Raw genomic sequence first — 16,539 nt, forward strand, 5'->3', positions numbered from 1 at the left:
AGAACTCACACATAAAATATGTAGATAAAGCAAGATGCACTTGAAAGGTCAGGATCAGACTTGTGATGATCTTGAGAAACTGGAGAAAATGATCCATAAATCAACAGCATGAAACAGAAAGAGCCAAGTGCTGTGTGGCACATTTATGAAAGAGGGAGCAAATACCAAGATACAAAAATAGGTATAACTGACTGTCTGGAGTATGCCAGGAACAAGATATGGGAATTAGAGAAAATAAAAAATTAAACATGAATGAGCAATCAAAGACTCACACTGGGAGGTGTTAATGAAATGTATTATTAAACATGGGAGGAAATCTTATTTTCTGCACTGCTGTTGAGACCTTTGCTGGGCTTTTGTGTCCACCCCTGGTGCTAGAGGGAGCTGGTGGTGTGAATGATGTGGGTACTGACCACAGAGGAGTGAGTAGGAAAGACATTTTGAGAGTGGCATCACAGTGCTATAAATTGTCACAGTACCAGACTAGCAGATTTTTAGTGAGCTAGGTTTTGCAAGAAAGGTAAGCTTTATAAATCGATGTGAGACTAGATTGCAAACTAGGTTTTAACATTCAAAAACAATGAGGTATTTTTATAGTTCACTCTCCAAACTCACCAAATAAGCAACAGCACATGGTTCAAGAGAAATAAGAAAATTCTTGTAATTTAGAAAAATGGAAGGAACTGAAATCAATAACATTGAGGAAGGAAATAGCAAAGAATGGTCTCAGCAATGAAAGTCCCAGCTAAGCAGGCCTTATGAAAAATGGGCAACGAGATCAATAAAAAATGTAGAAATATACCTATACAAATGCTGCAACTCTGAAGCCTAAAAGAGGTGAACTAGACTGTCTGATTTTAAAGGAAGTTATTGATATAATAAATGCCTCAGAAACTTGGCAGAAGGGTAGGAAACGGTAATAATAGGGAACAAATTATTGAGGAAGGCTGGGAGGGGCTACATTAGTGGTGAAGCAGTGGAGAGTATGAGAAATTGTCCCTAAATGAAGTTTCAGCAGAGGACATTTTGGAACAAATCAATAAAATGAACAGTAAGAAAGCAGGAAGATAAGATGATACTCAATCTAGTTCTGAAAGACTTCAAACACTAGATTAAGAGAAAGCTAAATGTAGCATGAAAATTGTCATTTAAGTTAACCACACTGCAAAAGGGATAGAAGTGGCAAATGTGTCTTCAGCCTTGAGAAGAAGGCCTCCAGGACAAATGTGGAAACCCACAGGTCAGTAAATCTCACTCCCAAACTGAATAAGTGGGCAAAAACTACAATAATAATGAAGAGAATCAGTAGACAATTTCATAAATGTGATTTATTTGGTAAAAGTCATTACAGTTCTTGCAGAAGGAGACCATGTCTTATAAATCTGTTTGAACTCTGAAGATGTCAACAAGCTTGTAGGTAAGGCTGATGTAGTTGATAAAGTACGTACAGACTTCCAAACAAATGTGAATAAGTCTTTCTGCAAAGACTCTTAAAGTAGTTAAGCTGAGATAATAAGATGTCCTCTTGTAAGTAAATAAGATGGAGACAAAATGGGACAAGAAGTGGGAGAAAAAGGAAAAAGATCAGCTTTCCCAGTGAAAGGAGCTCTACAGTTTAGTCACGCAACTGTTTGATTTAGGACCTATTTGATATCCTTATAAATGATGTGGAAAAGGGGGTGAATATTGCAGTGGCAAGGTTTGTGGATGGCACCAAATTAACTGAGAGTATCAAATCTGACCCTGAGAAGAGAGGCAGATGGTTCTCATGGCAGTGAGGGACTATATCAGAAATGGCATGTGAAAGTCAATGCTAATAAATGCAAATTAGCTTGTCTGGGAATATACATATTCAATTATATGTTATACTTACTCAGTTACAGCTTGAATGTTATATTATTATCACTCAGAAATAGCATTGCGGTAGGATAACTCTGTGAAAACACTGATGCAGTGACCACAGCAATACAAAATTCAAACTGAACGAGAGAAATTTTTAGGAAAGGGAAAAAAGGAAAAACATGATTATGTGATTATGTCACTGTATAAATGTTTGGCAAACCCACGTACTGATTAATACATGCAGTTCTGTTCATCCAGTCTTCAGAAAGAATAAAATAGAACTAAAAAGGATGGGTAGGAGTTGTTTGGCTCAGACATCTAAATTTAGGTTTCTACCTGTAGATGTCAATCTGTGAGGTAGATATCTAAGCTCCAACACGGAATCAAAGCTTTTTAATGTGAATTCCACCCTGAGGAAGTGGATGAGGACAGAATGGTTTTCGTATCAGGACAGAGAAGATAGTCAGGCATGGGACAGAGAAGATAGTCAGGCATGGGACAGAGGTCTTGAGATCTCCTAGCTAGCTAGAAAACAATGAAGAGGGGGTGGCTATTATTTTTAAGCACAGGAGAGGTTAAGATACCCCATGAAATTATGAGGCATGAGGTCTAAACCAGAAAGTCATACATTCTCACGGAACTTCTTATTAAATTGTAGAACTTATTGCCAGAGGCTGTTGTGTAGGTCAAAAGCATAAAGGAATAAAGAATTTCTGGAAAGCTGATGGGGAGTCAGTGTCCTGCCAGACAATATTACAAAGGCTAGTTCAGCTGTTAAAAGCCAGGCAGAAGTACAGTGGAAGGACTCCAAGGCAGCTAAGTAGGACAGTACAGGCAATTTATAGGCCGGAATGGAGACCATGGGTGAGAAACTGGTGTGCACCCCACTAGTGGGGTGATCTTCTTGTGGTCGGTGGGCCACCATGAAGAGAGATCCACAGCTGGGATCTCGAGAGTGGAAAGTGTGGTATATTCCCATGTAAACTGGGGGAAGGAGGGAAAATGAGGGAGACTGGTGGTAGCCATAAAACAGTGGCTGTTGGCATAGGTAATGCCCAGAATGTGGAAGTAAGGAGGAGTGTTTGCAGCTCATGATCTTCGGCACCTCAGAGGTGACTGAATGTAGAAAACCCTAGAAGCCAGCAGCAGTACAGCTGTTCCCAGGCTGGTAACACTCCTGCCTGGGCTTGCAATGTACATCCTAGAATTCACTTGCTACCTCTAGGCTTTACTAGAGCAGTGCCTTAGTGGTGTTTGAAGACTTAATTTGCTAACAACCACATTCAGCCCAGTTCTGGCCAAGCTCCCTGGCTTTACTGAGTTGTTACCGAGGTTGCAGATGGGAACCTGAATGACCAATAATGACCCAAACGTGGACAGTTTTAATGGTTTGTCTCAGAGAAGTAGCACAGCTATGCAGGCTGTGGAGGGTAAGGCTGGAGAACACCTTGAGCTCTTCAGGATCGGGGAGAACTGAGTTATGAACATAGCTACCGCTGTAGATAAGTATAGTGTAGTATAAACTCTTTATAGAGGTCCCAAACTTTGCACTTTCAGTCCTGCTTTCATTTTCCATTTTGTTTGGATATATTTTCATCATTCATTCTGTGCTTTAGGAAAATACTTGTTTTTGTTGTGTGTTGCTCTCCTGGCTCTTCCCAGGGTGTTTCCACCTGGCTCTGAAATGGTTGCAGGTATTTTCTGTGTGCTTTGGCAGCCATGAATTTGGCTCCGCAGACCTCAGAAGGACTTGGAGTTCTCTGGAAAGCAGTGCAACTCATCTGCAGGGAGCAAACACAGAGAATGATGATTCAATGAGATTGGTAGCACTACTTCAAAGCAGAATTGGAATCTAATGCAGCTGGGTTTAAAATACACTTCAGGATTACATCAGAAATAATAATAGCATCAGAAGTGGAAACCTTTAAATGAGGGTAAATCTGATGGCAACTTTTGCATCCTTTATTGTAAAGCATGCTGAGCTGCGGTATAGTAGAATCCATTAGTACTTTGGGGATATATTTATTTATTTGTTTTTAAGTTGGGAACTATTCATTAGCTCCAAGTGAAACTTACTGTAAGAGTCGTCCGAGTCCTGGTGGGAGTTGCTCTTGCAGATGGAAGAAGTACCATCGTCTCCCAAAACACCAAAGGCCTGAGCCTCGTGTCCATGGTAGCAGCATCCCACTCCTGCAGGAAATTCCTGCTTTGTTAAGCACCAAAACCAAAGACCATGATCATGATGAGTCTGCCCAGGAACTGGGACAGAGAATAGGGCTGCCTAAAAAAAACCACATTCCCCAAACCTTGGGTTATGCTTACCTAGGATCCACCTTGAGCCACTTTTGTATGTAGCCCCAACACAGTTGTACTGTTGCAACTGCGGGGCTGTCACAGGAGCTTCTTATACTGCCACAGCCTCTGAAAGGAAAAGATTTGTAATTACAGGCAAAAAAGAGAGTGCTCTGAGTAATCTCAGGGCTTTGGTATGCATATGTATGTTCTTCAGTCTCTGGATAGGGATGATCTCCTTTACATGAGTGCTTGTCACCACAGCAGGACTTTGAGCTTACTGCCTGATGGGCGTTTGAATCCTGTGACCGTGGGACTGTTCCTAGCATTTCTTGCCTTTTCTGACCTAGAAAATATTTACTTAGTTTTTAATAAATCAAAACTGCTATCCCTGGAAACATTTAACGAGGTGTTTTGGTGCCTGTCAGGGAGTTGCCAATGAAAATCAGGGTCAAAACAGTAGCATGGTTCTGGACTTAATTAGATAGGCTGCTTTTGGGGGGAGAAGTTAAAGAGTTGGATGCTGGGGAATTGCCTGCATTGAGTTAAGAAGAAAACAGCTTTAAAATTTGTTTCTCCATTTCCTAGAAAATGAGTTTTCTACACAGCTTTGGATTGTTCTGGCAAATGTCTCTGTATTTTCATGATATGTTTCACAACATATTTGTTATGTCCAGACATAGAATGTTAGAATTAATCAAAACTGAAATATTTATGGAGAAAGCCATTTCACGTCCATCTCTGTCATGAGACTGGCTGCTCTGATAGGGATTAGAGGTTGTTACGCTAATGACTTAGACTTTTGTCTCATTGCCAGAGCAGTTTCCCAATTTAGAACCTTTTCTTCTGATTAATATTTGTATTCCTCCCACAATTCTTCTTCTTATAGGAACTCGTACTGGGAATTATTCCAGACCTACATAATGTCTCTGAAATCTTTTTATCCCTCTGTTTGCTGATCAGTGGAAAGGATTTTAATGCCAGGTTAGGTAATCGAGATAAATCCTAACTTCATCTAACTTTATCCCTCGACCATGTCTTGGATATGCTAGAAACATTTTTTGTGATCCATAAATAAATTCACATAGGATTTTGATTAATCTTTTTTTTTTCGTCTTCTGTTGTCAGTGAAGCCTCATTACATTAAATGGGAGATCAAACAGAGTGTATTACAACTTCCACTGTGTGCTGGTTTGTTTAGTGCATCACTTCTTTGCAGGTTGAAAACATCAGTAAGTTCCAAAGACATAGTTTTGTGCACAGCTGGGCATGTATAACATGTTTTGATAGTAGTCTGAAGCAATAATGGCTTCTAGTACCTGATAATGCTTTCTAGCCCCATTCAGTTGTTTGAATTAGCTTACATAGTGGTGGGAAGTATACACTGATTTAATTTGCTTCACTTCTAACTGCAACTTGTTACAAAGAAGAGGGAGTCAAGCATGTTTAAAGTAGATCTCTTGCTGGCAGCTGAAGCCAGCAAAGGTGTAATGCCTGTGTGGTTTGGGAGAGGTAGGGCTCCTGAGTGCTGCTCCCTGAGATTCTGTGTGCCCATCTGGGACGTTTCACGGCCATAAGCCAGCCATTTCTCAAGCACAGTCACTGGGGGAAGGACATACCTAAGGAAAAGCTTCACAAAAACTACATCCTGGTTTGAAAACTGCCTGACCTGGCATGTGGGCAGTAACAGAAAGCAGGGCTTGAGTCTATATCCTTTTTCATTTGACTTTGAATTCCAGCAAAAGGTTTCAAACTAAAACAGAAGTCAAAGTTTTCTTATCAAGAAGAAAGAGTGACAAGTCTGAACCTCAGAGCAATCAGGTTAAATGAGCCTGGGAAAGTTGGTGCCTCCAGTTTGTTAAGAGAAGCAAACTCCATGTTACCCTTGACTGTCCTAACGATAGATGAGATGGAAAAAAGCCCTCCCTTGCTTTGACCCAGAGTTGCTCTTTCCTCTGATGGTTCATTGATTCCCTTTGCTTCCCTTCTCATTTAATAGATTTCTATAAGTTGGGCATTTACAGACCTGCTGCTATTAACATTCAATGTTAGTGGACCTGAGAGCTTCTCTGTCAACTATGCTGGAGCTTCTGAGCCTGCCAATTTAAAAATGTTCATTGCTGATAGATTCTAACATCTCTCTCAGTTACTAATAGACTGGAAAGTATTTCATCATCTTCAAGCAATGAAAAGCAAATCATCCCTCTTTCCAAATACTAAAAGGCTGTTTGAACACTTCTGCATTTTCTGCATAATCCTTCACAATTCTCCTGTCTGCACTGAGCAGTGACCCCACACCGTGGCTGGGATTTCTTTTGCAAACACAACTTTCTTGTGCTAAGCTCTGTCAGTCAAGGATTTTATTCTGAGGCTGCTTTGTTTTGTGGCTCGTGGTTCTTGTAGGTCAGGAGTTTGCCTGGCTATTGATTTACAGCTAGTTATATGTAGTACTAGTGTTTGACATTTCTGTCTTTGTTGTTCTTTGCTGACATCACCCCCAAACTTCAACCACGCCAGTCATTGCTTTAAGATTTCATGGTGAGTGTCTGACTCAGTTTGACATTTTTCAGTTTTTAATGTCGGGTAAAATGGCAAAGGGATTAGGGAGAAGAGACCATTTCCCCAGTGTTTTAAATGCATATATATTTGTAGTGTATGTTTAATAATGAATATATATATATTTTTATATAAAACTCCCAATAGCAATGCCTTATAGCCCACTTTTGACAAGGTAGGGTCTTAATATTTGAATGAAGGGCTTGAAATTTAGGAAAGGACTAACCCTGGTGAAAGATGCGCATTTTTTCTTTTCCTTTGAAATCTGACATGTTTTGAGTCCCTCACCATGTCAGTCTGTGTATGTTCAGCTGTGACTTGCCTGTGTTCAGGTATGTATTCCCCAGAGACCTTGTCCAACAACAAACGCCACTCCTGGCTTCAGGAATGAGCAAGATTCTACCTGCCGTGCACAGCAGATGACAGGCAGACCTCAGAAGCAGGGCAGGTGGGAGGGCTTAAAAGGAAGGGAGGAAGAGAAGCAAAAATAACTGGCCAGGCACAGGTGGGTCCAGGGAAAGTCTAGATGATAGAGGTGGAAAGATCGGTGTTCCTTCAAGTGTGCTGTCTCTTAAGAACATGGAATGGAGCCCAGCACCACACTGTGCCTCCTGTGCAGGTCTGGCAGCCGCATGTATTACATGGAATTACCAGCGCAGCTTGTGTGTTCAGACTCAGTCACCTTAAGGTCTTTATAAAGGATGACAATATCTTATTGTTACCAGTAACCACATTATTTGTTGGTACCAGGTGCAGAAGGGGAGGAGGGTACCAGAATGCTGTCTTCTTCAGTAATGGTATCTGAGGAAAAGCTCTGTCCTGGCAGGGCTACCTATGCTTCCTTTATCTGGAGAGGCATCCTGACTCAGTATCAGCAAGGCTGGAGGTAAGGCAGTAAAAGAGGGCTTACAGATTATGGCCTGATCACTGAACTTCAGGTGGCAAATCTCTCTTTTTCAGAAGTCATTCATGCTCCCCAGACTCTCATATACCTTGTGCTTCACTGCCATATGTCAGAGATCCTCATTCCTATGTCAAAGCTCTTATCTCCTGTTCACACCAGCCTCCCCACACCACTGTGCTGTCCCTGGATGGAGTATATGGGCAGGGAAACATGCAAAATACGTGCATGTAGTGATACATGCATGCAGCTACTCCTACATGGACTAAGGAAGCCCTGCCATAGGGCTGTATCCTCTCCCTCTGCTCACTTGTGTTTGTTCTGGACTGTAAATCTCAGTGACCACAGGCTGTTAACTGACAATGCAGAAAATTATCCAGGAAAAGAATACGCATTTATCTTATGCTGTAAAGTTTTCTCATAGCACCCACTACAGGTCACAAGATGTGAGCAGAGAGAGTCCATGGCACTTTGATTTGTCCGAGTAGGATGGCTTTGGTGGTCTTTGTACCTTAAAGCCCAGTGGCTTTCTTTTCTTAAAACTGTAGTTACAGTACTTTAATCTGAAGGGCTTTTCCTTAGTGAACCTTTCTCTTGTACTCGCACCACTGTATCTCTTCGTTTTCATTGTTAGCAGATGGAGCATGAGTCCCAGTTCTTTCCTTCCATCCTTCCTGCTAAGAGATCCCTGGTGCCTCGGCAGATTTTTGTGGATACTTAATCTTTTGCTGCTTTTCTTCCAATGATTTTGATTAATTTTATCCATGTACATAAAATTATTTTGTGAGCGACACTTTCCATTAAAGAATGACATTGGAATTAGGTTTTAGTTCCCTGATTCCAGTGAAAACATCGCATGCTTCCTTTTTTCAAGTCTGAACTTCATGATTATTTTTCTGTAATCCACTTTTAATTGTAAGTACCCAGCATTCTGCTAGTTCATGCAGTACCAAATGACACAAGGTTGCTCTGGAGTGCTCCAGCGAGTGTCTTCTGGGGAATATTGAAATTCCATGGAAACAACACGAGAACCATTATCTGAAACAGCCTCTTCAGGCAAACCATATGGGGTGACATATTCTGCACTGCTTCGATAATCCAGGCACAGATATGTTCACTGGTAACTCTGCAGTAAGCATCACTCATTTGCTTTGTCTGTGCAGTATTAATGAGCCATTTCAATAGACAGCGGGTTTCAACTATATTTGCTGCATATTCATGTTGCTTCCTTCAAGTTGTTTCAAAACTCTTTCCACTAGATTAACTTGGAAGTCTCAGTTATTCCATCAGGTGCTGGCGTACTGAAGATACGGGCCATCCTGTCCTTTCCAGCCTTGGCTGAGGAGTGGGGCTAATGTTTGGAAGAGGGATGGTGTTCTAGGCACACTGCCTTTGCTGAGCCTCCCTCCAGCAGGGAGCCTCTGCTCCTGCTTCCAGCACCGATTGCTGGGGCATGTAAAACCTCCTTATTGCTTTCTGGTTCATCTGTCATCCGAGGGTTGTGGTTGCTAGCAAGCAATGGAGCCTTAAGACACTTTGCAGATGGGCACACATCATTATGGTGGAGTGAGAATGTGCAAAATCCAGAATAGAGAGCACAGAGGGAAGAGTTAGATGTTTTGACTAGGCTGATCTGTGCTGTGCCTGTAAGCATCTCTGTGTGATGCTACTATGATATAGTCAGGGGAGATTAAACACTCCAGATGTTGGTCTAGGTACCTACAGAGCCTCCCCACGTCTGAACACAGCATTTTCCATGGGGCATAAATATTCAGAAAAAATTCATACACAGGTTTTAAAAACCACAAGAGACCTGGAGAGGGGCTTTGGAAAAGGGCCTGTAGGGCCAGGCCAAGGGGAATGGCTTTAACCTGCCAGAGGGGGACTGAGATGAGCTCTTAGGCAGAAGCTCTTCCCTGTGAGGGTGCTGAGGCGCTGGCACAGGGTGCCCAGAGAAGCTGTGGCTGCCCCATCCCTGGCAGTGTTCAAGGCCAGGTTGGACACAGGGGCTTGGAGCAAGCTGCTCTAGTGGAAGGGGTCCCTGCCTGTGGCAGGGGTTGGAGCTGGATGAGCTCTAAGGTCCCTTCCAACCCAACCAATTTGTGATTCTGTGGTAATGAATACAGAAGCCTCTGGGGTTTGGCACTGAGAGCCAAACAGAGCACTCTGGTTCATACTGAAAACCACATGAAGGTTTCAGGGGCACCAAAAGTAATTTGACATTTAAGAAATACTATAAATGGCTCCCTTTGTGAGCATGCAGAAACACAGCCCTTAATCTGAGCGTCTGGTTCTGATAGCTACATGGAGCTTAACCTGGACAGCAGCTTAAAAAAACAGAAATAGATTAGTAAGGTTACTTACAGGTCTTCCTACAGAAAGACACTAACACAACTCTTGAATAACCACTTCCCAAGCAAAGGAACTCACATATTTAAACAGAACCACAAGGATAATTGAAAGAGACTGGATGTTGCCATGACCAAACTGGGTTTTTGAGGTGCTGGTAGGTGTGAAGGTGGGGGAAAAAGAGGGGTTTTCAATTTCAGCCCGTTGTTTTTATGCTACAGCTGGTTTACCTTAGAAGAGTAGAAAGTGAGCGCATGATTTATCCAGCAGGATGGAGCCAGCAGTGCTGTGGTTGAGGGGAAGCAAAGGACACAGCTGAGGACTGGAGGCAGCAGCCACATCCTGGAGCAGTTTGTTGCTGTGATTGTGCCAGGGCTGCTGTGCCTCTGGAGCTGGAGGAAGAGTGCAGGTGAGGAGCGCTTTACCTTCTTTTTTGGGAACAATCTTCTGAAGGGAAAAAGCACAGAGTAATGAACAGCACAGATGTCTGTACGTCTGTCCTGCAGCCTTTCAAGTCCTTGTATTTCCTTTCATGTGTTGTTAGAAGTAAGTTTTATTGTATTGCCTTTTCCTTTTCTGTAAAGAGTGAACTGGTAGCATTGCACTGTCTCACCTCTAAGGCCGTGCCTGCTCACTTCTGTTCTCACATCAATCGATGCCCTACCCTGAGTTCCCACTGCCCCTCCAGAGCAGGTTCAACATCAGGTAGCTGTGCTGGTCCCTTTCTTTCTGTCTCTGGAAACTGCAGTAATTTTAAGTATCTCTCTTCAGAGCTGGAGCAGCTTCTCTATTCCCAGGGCCAGACATCCCCCTGCCTTGGCACAAGCTCTTCCCCACGGCTGTCGGGATAGGAGAGCTGGGCTGGTTCAGCTTGGAGAAGAGAAGGCTCCTCAAGGGGACACCTTAGAGCAGCTCCAGTGCCTAAAGGGGCTACAGGAAACCTGGAGAGGGGCCTCGGACAAGGGCCTGTAGGGACAGGCCAAGGGGAATGGCTTTAACCTGCCAGAGGGGAGACTGAGATGAGCTCTTAGGCAGAAGCTCTTCCCTGTGAGGGTGCTGAGGCGCTGGCACAGGGTGCCCAGAGAAGCTGTGGCTGCCCCATCCCTGGCAGTGTTCAAGGCCAGGTTGGACACAGGGGCTTGGAGCAACCCTGCATGACAGTCCTCCCTGAGCATGGCTTCTGGAGGAAGTGCGGAAAGTTCATGCCTGCTCTTGTTGTGTTTTGGGGGTGATTTGGGGTCCCTGCACATGTCCCCCTTGGGTGCGTGGGTCAGGGTGTGTGTTAGGCAGGCAGCTCTGCTCAGAGCACAAGAGGTGTGCTATGAGATGGGACATGGTGCATGGTATTCCCTGTCAGGTATGGTGTTTTGGGAAGCTGTTGGGAATTGGGCTCTTCCTCAGCAGTGAACCAGCTTCCTAATAGCATTTAAGTTTGTTTGCAGGGCAGGAGACTGACCTGGGCTGTTCGAGACCTGTGTTGGTCTGGTTGTACCCTCGTTTACTCACCAGGAGCTTTTCTGTCAGCAGAGATGATGCTGTTTTGCTGCAGTAAAACATCAGAAGTCCCTGGTGAGCAGCGCAGCCTTGATGCTATGGGGACCAAGGGAAGATGCATGCATGGGAGAAGATGCCAGGCAAGTGCTGAGTGATCAAAGCTGAGCCCCAAAGAGGCTTTGACATCTGGTACCCCATTCCTGGTGGGTTGGTTGTGCCCAAAGGTCGAGGCAGGGGGACTGGAGGGGATCCCTTGCTGCTAGCCAGAGGCGTGGTGATCCCAGGTGATCCTGCAGGGTCCCCCATGACTGAGGTGATGGCAGAGGGCTGTTTTCAGGGCTCTGCTGTGAAAGCAGAGAGCTGCACTACAGAGGCAGAGCTGGACTGTGCTGTCCCCATAGGAAAGGCTGATGTAGGTCAAACAAGTAGGAGCACAGGTAAATCTGAGCTGAAAAGTTAGTTTGAGGAACACCCAGAAGACCTGATGCTTACCTGAAGAGGTATGAGGGCTGCAGGGGTCAGCTGCTGAGCTGAGGCTGTTTGGAGTGAGTAGTGGCTGGCTTTTGGACCGAGATCATCTTTATGGTGCTGGGATTGCCTGTGGGCATGTTCTATAGGTCTGTCTGGGACTGAAGGTGCAGCTGGTTCAGCCTTCCCTTGTCAGATGCTCTTCATTGTAGATAAAAGCTTTTTCTGATCATTCTAGTTCCCATGGCTGGGAAGGGGTTTATAAATGGCAAAGGCTGTCCTGTGGGTCAGCTCTTTGGGAAGTCTCTCATCTGTCTATCCCAGGAGCAGGTTGGCAAACCATCCTCCTTACTTAAATGTGCTGGCAAGAACAAGCATCTCTGTGCTTGAACTTCAGCCCACTCAAGGTGGCAGTTCCTGTGGCTGCCCTGTGCTTTTGGATGAGCTTTGGGATTTGCCCATCTGTGGCTGAAGCTCTAACTCTTGCTGGGTATAGAGAAGTGAGTCCCAGGGCTTGGCTGGGGGCTGCTGGAGCTGCACAAATCCAGTGCACGCATCTGCATGCCTGACCCTGCTTTGGTTAAAGCAGGGGATTGAGTCCTATTGTTTGTAGATAAAAGCTTTCTATTTCTGCTATTTCTCTGTTTTCCTAAGTGCTTATTGCTAAGAATAACTGCTATTTCACCTCTTGCCCGCCCTCCATCAGCTGCTTGGAGCCACCATTTTAGACGTCATCTCGAGCTGCAAAGAGTAAGTGATCTTGTTTTCCAGAGGCCCTGTTTGAAGGAGCAGGAACTGGATTTTGCCTTCATTTGCTCTTTAAGGAGCTGCCACAGGAGGAAAGGGCCTGTGTTTGCCAGTTCCTCACAGCCCTTGCTGAGAAGCTGCACCACAGCAAGCGCTGAGAAGGAATCAAGCATGCTGGCATCACACTGGGCTAGTTTTCCTCTTGGAAATCAAAAGTGGAGCAAAGCCACAACTGAGACAAGGTGACTTTCAGTTTATTCAATGCATTGCTTACTTAATGCCTAGTAACAGATCTCTGGAGCGTACCTTGCTCTGCTCCTCACTCTCAGCTTGTCCCACAGCTCCTGCATCAGAAAGAGCTTGTTACTGTGCTAGTGGAGCTAAAAGGGCTGTCTCAGTGTTGCAACTCTTATTTCGTTGCAGGGGGTAAGTGCCATAAGGAGCTGTTTCTCTGCCTTTGCAGATGCTCCTTTCAGCCCAGCTTGCTTTTTACTCCATTTCAGCAAGGGCCCAGCAAACACAGCTCCAGCTGGGAAAATGAGATGTGAGGGCTCCCAGCTTCTTCCCAGCAACCTTCTCTGCTAATAACTGCAGGGAAACCAAAACAATACAAATAACCTGGCTTTGGCTGCTAAAATCCAGGTAAAGCAAAGCAGTGAAAAGCTGTGATAGAGACCTTGGAGATCCTTTCTCTCTTCCTTTGCTCTTGCACTAAACCAGGGTCTGCCTTGGGCTCTGGGCCCTGACTGGGGGAGGCAGTTTCCAAAAGCAGCACAAAGGAGTTTTATTTGTTCTTTGCTTACCACTTTCTCTGACCTCCAGTGCTGTGCTGGGAGCAGGATCTGTACCAGGCAGGATGTAGGCCCCAGAGGGTCATGGAAGAGAGCCACTGTCATCTGAGGTGATTTTTAACACTAAACTGTGTGATTCACTTTGCTGACACCACCACTCCTTGCTGCAGAGCAGAACCCTTCACACCAGAGCAGACTCATGTGCCATCCCTGGGCTGAGTCCTGATTGCCCTCCCCTCAACCAGGTACAGCTTCATCCTGCCCCTCTTCTTCAGACTTACTTACTGGTGAATGGCTTAAGAAGATGTACCCCTGCTTCCCATCCCCATGCTGATGGCTGTGAGACTGGGCCCTGTCCTTGCCTCACTGCTGTGTAATGGGACTGATAGTCCTGAGAGCACATGGAAGGCTCCTGGGGGCACCAAAGTACACAGACTCCCGGGGCAGGAGCACCAAAAAGCAGGTTGAAAGCTCTGGGGCACCCCAAAAAAGCACACCAAGGCCCTTAAGGACACTGGAAAAGAAACAGAGGGGCTCCAGGGGTACCCGAAACCACCCTGAGGAGCACTGTTGGAGAAGGACAAACAGAGCAGTGCTGGTTTCCCTCTCAGATCTCCAACTAGCTAGGAAACCACAAAAGCAACCCAAAAGGTTGGGAAAACCAAAGGTGAGACACGGATTCCAAGGACTGAAAAGCAGACAGAGGGCTTTGAGGTACCTTGGTAGCACCAGCAAGCATATACAGGGGTGTGGGGGGCAAAATAAATGGACCAAAGACTCTGGGGACACTGGAGGGGCACCAAAACCAAATCAATTGCTTATGTAAGTGACCTGATTCATTTTTCTCAGCAGAAGGAGTCCTGTGTCTGTCCTCTTGCCTCTGTGTGCTGGCATCCAGGCTTCAGATGAATTTCATGGTCTGTAATCATCCCGGGAGAATTTCCCTCTTGTTCATCCTACGGAAGAGAAACTCTCCCATTTCCACTTGGATCTTACAATAGCTTGTCAGTGACAAAACATTCCCAAATCCTCTCATTTATCAAATGGCCAATCCTGTTAACAGCTTAAGAAACATAATTACCTGCAATCTCTTCTGCTATTCATTTTATGCCTACACTTCCCTCTCTCTGGCAGCTTCCCAGCAGGCAAGTCAAGAGCTGAAGCATGGCTGCAGCTACCAAGTGCTTGAGCAATGCAATTTCCTCTAATCACCTGCACAATGATAGCAGGAGTTTTGCTTCCCTGTTTGTAGCAGCAAGGAGCAGGTGAGGAAGGCAGGCATAGAGCCAAAAGCATCAGCTGACAGTTGTGGGTAAGTTTCCAAGCATGGCTACAATTTAAGTGCTGTATGGTGGGAACATTATTGATTAGGGTCTACTTTTAGGGCACAAGAAATCACAGCTACACTTGGCATGAACACAAGTGAGCTACTATCCATGGGCACAAGTGGGCTCTGAGAGAAGCAGCTAGAGAGGCTGATGCAGGTTTGGGTGCTGGAAATGGCTGTGGGAGCTTTGTCAGCAAGAAAGCAGGGCCTGAAATATCAGTGAGCTGGTGAACTAATGGAGAAATTGGGATCAGCTGGAGACAGTCCTGATTATTGCATTGCTAACAGAGACTGATTTTGTCTTATTTCACAGTGTATCTACAGCTTGTGAGAGACTTTGGCTCAACTCTCAGGGAGGATTTACAAGAGCAGTGCTTTCAGGCTGGAGATCTGCTGGCTTCCTGAATGTTGGGTATGTACAGGACAGCTTGATCCAAAGAGAAACCCATAGGACCACCGTAGCCTACCCTAGACCTGGGAATTAGAAAATTCCTAGCTCTGTTCTATCCATGCTGGCTGCTGAGGAAGCTGCCTTTGTGCCTTAAAATCTTGTACTAGCCTGACATTATCACTGTGCATTTAACTGGCCAAGGCATGCTTCAGCCTACAGTCTCCAGTTAGACCTGCCTTCTGTGTGGAAGGGTTTTTCTTACACCTACTCTACTCCTCTTTTCAACCCTGTCAGCTATTTTGGATCCTTAGGGGTTGGGATAAATGAGGTGCGTTTCTTCCGACACCTTCCAGTGTTATTTTTAAGCAATTTTTTATGCTGCTTGCCAACACTTTATCCTTACAGTTCTTTGAATGTTGTATTAAAAACCCCTATGAACAAGCTGTATACAAATCAGAAGTTTGGTGTTTTGTTTTGTTTTAAATCAGACATCATCTTAAGAGATTTGGAACTTTTTGATCTTCCTAAGATACTGAATACGAGTATATTTTGGTCACTATCGTAGAATAACCCTTTCTTTAACAGCAGTTTGAACCTCAAATGCCAGTTTTTGCAACTACTTTTCCCAATGGAAATAGTTTAATTCACTTCTCAAAATACAGGCACTTACATTGATGAAATTTCAGTGTAACCCATATGCCACCCAGACCAAGACACCAAAGAACTTTGATGGCTCTGGGCTACATGCCCAGAGCTGTGTGCTGCTTGGGAACAGCAAGGACTCGGATATAGAATCATAGAATCCCAGACTGGTTTGAGTTGAAGGAACCCTAAAGCTCATTCAGCTCCAACCCCTGCCATGGGCAGGGACACCTTCCACTAGAGCAGCTTGCTCCAAGCCCCGTCCAACCTGGCCTTGGTACGAGACTGTGTGAGTGCTGAGGAGGGACTGAAGTAAGCTGTTTTCTTGTGTTTAACAAGATATAATATATACATAAGGAAAGTAAGGACTGCAAATGAAGAAACTGTACCTAAAAGAAAATGAAGACTGCTCCAGTAAAATATAAAATGGGACAGACATGCTTTTATACAAGAACTTGCTATTTCTTTTATGATATTTATTTCAAATCATGCAAACCCTTCAGAGCAGCCCTAATGCCCAGTGGAGTTCTCCAACCTAAATGTCTTGTCATCAGTGCAAGAAACAAAGATAATGTAATTTGAATACTGGATGCAACAACATAGGCTGCTCTGGAGGCAGATTCTCCTTGCTCCAAATGGGAATGATGGCTCCAAACAGACTCACCAGAACAGACTGAAAAGCAGATGTCTCATTTGTGAGGAAATGGCCAATCTCTCAGCTGTTTTCCCCCCTATTTCT

General features: G+C 44.6%; 1 long non-coding RNA gene across 4 annotated transcripts in view; it reads left to right on the forward strand.

Annotated features, from left to right (window-relative positions):
* Positions 1-16,254, forward strand: part of LOC134169049 (uncharacterized) — a 38,023-nt gene extending 21,769 nt beyond the window's left edge. For 3 of the 4 annotated variants that reach the window (XR_009966738.1, XR_009966737.1, XR_009966739.1), the window contains 4 exons: positions 5,263-5,366; positions 10,208-10,349; positions 11,468-14,752; positions 15,081-16,254. This is a non-coding gene — a long non-coding RNA (uncharacterized LOC134169049). The remainder of the gene's footprint in view (positions 1-5,262; positions 5,367-10,207; positions 10,350-11,467; positions 14,753-15,080) is intronic. The other variant, XR_009966740.1, reaches the window with a different exon arrangement.
* The last annotated feature ends 285 nt before the right edge of the window (positions 16,255-16,539 follow it).

This window comes from Pezoporus occidentalis, unplaced genomic scaffold (genome assembly GCF_034315485.1).
Source record: "Pezoporus occidentalis ecotype Australia unplaced genomic scaffold, CSIRO_AGI_Poc_V1 ctg33, whole genome shotgun sequence".
Taxonomy (NCBI): domain Eukaryota; kingdom Metazoa; phylum Chordata; class Aves; order Psittaciformes; family Psittacidae; genus Pezoporus; species Pezoporus occidentalis.